This window comes from Acomys russatus, chromosome 18 (assembly GCF_903995435.1).
Source record: "Acomys russatus chromosome 18, mAcoRus1.1, whole genome shotgun sequence".
In the NCBI taxonomy this organism is placed as follows: domain Eukaryota; kingdom Metazoa; phylum Chordata; class Mammalia; order Rodentia; family Muridae; genus Acomys; species Acomys russatus.
Window position 1 is genome coordinate 21,068,234 of NC_067154.1, and position 3,294 is coordinate 21,071,527.

Genomic DNA, 3,294 nt, shown 5'->3' on the forward strand with positions numbered 1-3,294 from the left:
CAGGCAGCAAATTGTCTCTGTCATCTTCTCATTTGGGAAGCTGCTAATCTATACTCCCTGTATTACTCAGGTAATCAATTCTATTCCTTCTCAAGTCTCTGATGGGGTTAAAGACCAGGTAGTTAGTTTTGCAATTAAGCTTAGTTGTTTAGGGGTTAAGATATTTTTGATCTAGATAAATGTTTTAGATAGTTGATAGAGATGAGATATGGTAGATATTGATTTACATACAGAATTTTAGACTCACCAAGATAGAAAAGATGTTTTTTCTAAGGCTGCCAAATACAAATAACCAAAACAGTATGGATGTAACATATATGTAATTCCCAATTGTTTTGTGGTTCTTCTTGCTGTAGGTAGTTTATTGTATATATGTGTAATAATACAAATGCATATGTAAAAAATATTTAATAAAAAATTAAAAAAATAATTAGGTCACTAGCATTTTCTCATTGGTTCCTCCATACTGTGCCTTAACCTGGGAACCAAAGTAATGAGCTCAGCCTTTGTGTGTGTGTGTGTGTGTGTGTGTGTGTGTGTGTGTGTGTGTGTGTGTGTGTGTGTCCACTGGCAATGTTTTCATCCTTAATTCTCTTTCTTATTTCTGGGTTTATATTGTAACACTTTGCTTTTGACCCCAAACAGTGACTGTGCAGCCTGATGCAGCCCCAGAGAGCATTTACTGTAATTTCAAAGAGGCTAGCAGCCTGTTAGAGGGGTCGTGAGCAGGTTTGCAACTGGAAAGCAGCCTATGTTTGGAGATTTCTTTTGGTCTGAGGTGAAGAAACATAGAAAAAAATATTGAAGAAATTCAGCCAAAAATCCATATTGCCAACCTCAAATGGTTAGTTTCCATATAGCAAACAAAATAAAGATGAAGACAAGATAAAGTTTGGTTCCAGACTGTTCCACTCCATGAATCATCCCAACCCAGTAACCAGGATATTTCCGTCCACAATACCTCAAAGCAGATTCAAATGGCAATGAAACAAACTGCACTTCCCCATTTTTAATGGCACAAAGTTCATTTGAGTTAAGCAGTGACCTCATACAGGAGGAGGCAGGAAGAAAATAACATTTAGCCATATATCACTATGGTGGACACAGTTCAAATAGTATATTTTGGACCTAGGAGACCCACAGAACCATCACAGATTCCACACATCAATGTCAGGGCTGTCATGAACCAACTGATAACATTCCCAAACTCTGTGCAAAGATAGTTCATTACTGAAGCGAATTGTTTCTGGTATTTAAAAATATTTCTAAGTAGAGTCACTAACTACCCGCCACAGTTCTCAGCTACACTATATGTAAATATTAGCAGCTGGGATAATGGGATTAAGGGGTCCTAAATTGATTGTGGAGCAAATCGGATAATCAAAATTTCAAGGACAAAGTTAGCCTCCTCATTCTGAGGTTGAGACAGTTTTCTTTGCACCCTCTGGGAAACTGTCACAGACATAAGGTTAGAGGCCATATACGGATGTCACTTGGTATTTGTGCTGTGACTACAAGTCTACCTTCTCATTTTTTCTTTTTGACATTTTTCGTTGCTGGAAATGGTAAAGGACCCCAACCTGGAAGGGAAAGATAGGCCAACGAATGCTGCTCAAAAAGGAAGCAACTCATTTGTTGCATCCCATTTTCCACTAGACCATGGTTTCTAGATCCTTCGGGGCAACTGTGTCCAGATGAATTTGCCTGCGTTTGTCTTGTCAAAGGACTTCCTAGGATCGGCAGCATTAATAACACACACTCTATTAACAGTTTCTAAGCCTGTGAGGACATTGGGCTGTGAAGGATGGAACGACTTCTCCTGTGCTCCAAGACAGGAGCACACAGGAAATCTGGCTTTCCTCTAAGGAACCACCTGGATCTGAACCCTGTAAGTGAACACCCAGTCATGAGGACAGCTGCTCCTTACCCCTCAGGGACTCGGCATCGCGGCTCTGCCCAATAGGAGCCTGTGGGCTAGGAGTGCAAGTCCATGGCTGCACTTTAAGTACTTAGAGGTTGCATTTTCAAATGTGTTTCTTTATGGAACACAATTAATTTGTTTTATTTCATCTTAGCCACCAATTCAAGACAGTGTCATTTCAACATGTGATCAATATCAATAAATTATTAGTTTTTTTCAAAAAAAACTTTTTCACACTAAAGCCTTGAAATCTATCTGCACTTGATACAGCATTTGTCTGCTTGGACTAGTGACATTTCAGGCAGTCACCAATCTCATGTGGCTAGTTGCTACCATATTGGACCAGCTATCCTGGAAACGTATATAATCTTGACACCTTACTAAGCAGCTCCCATTCTCCTGCAGTTTTGGAGGCCAGACACCTAGCACACGTCTTGTTGTGTTCTCAGGGTGGCCTCCCTTTCCAGACACTCCAAGAATCCATTTTCCCCCTTGCTCCAGTTACCAAAGGCAACTGCACCTGCTGAATCAGTGCTCCTTAACTTCATGACATCTGGAAGCAGGAGTAGGAGGAGTTCAAGGCCACACTCATCTACAGAGTCAGCTGGAGGCCAACTGGGCTACACGGCACTCTGTCTCAAGAATAAAAGAGAAGCGAAAGCCGGGTGTCATCGTGCATGCCTTTAATCACAGCACTCAGGAAGCAGAGCCTCTGACTTTGAGGCTAGCCTGGTCTATAAAGTGAGTTCCAGGTCATCCATGGCTACACAGAAAAACCTTGCCCTGGAAAAACCAAAAATAGATAGATAGACAGACAGACAGCAGACAGATCTCTCTTGACCACGTCAGGTAACAGATTCAAAGATTTCAAGGATATGTATCTGGACATATTAGAGGCAAGCATTATTTTGCCAACTAACTACAAGTAACGTTCTGTCTTGTTTTATCTGCAGTATAACGTGAAATGGCTGGTGAAATGGCTCAGTGGGGAAAGGTGTTTGCCACCAAGCCAGATGACCTGACTTCAATCCCCAAGTCCCACGTGGGAGAAGGGAAGAATGATTACTGGAAGTTGTCCTGTGACCTCCACATACATGTCGTGGTACACAGGTTCATACACACACTTGCACACACGCAATAAATTTTTAAATAAAAAATATAAGAGATAAAACCAAGAATTTGAGGTTGAGGAACCCCTGGGGATACATGGATAGGTACCGCCCTGCTATTTTTGGCTTGGCTAGGGAGGGCAAAGGCTCCTCCCTCCTTTAAGTAACAGTGACTTTCACAAAGTTTTAACTATAATCCAGTATAGTTGCTTCCCTCCAGCATGCTATTGCCAGTCAAACAATATCACAATACCTTCTAGATCT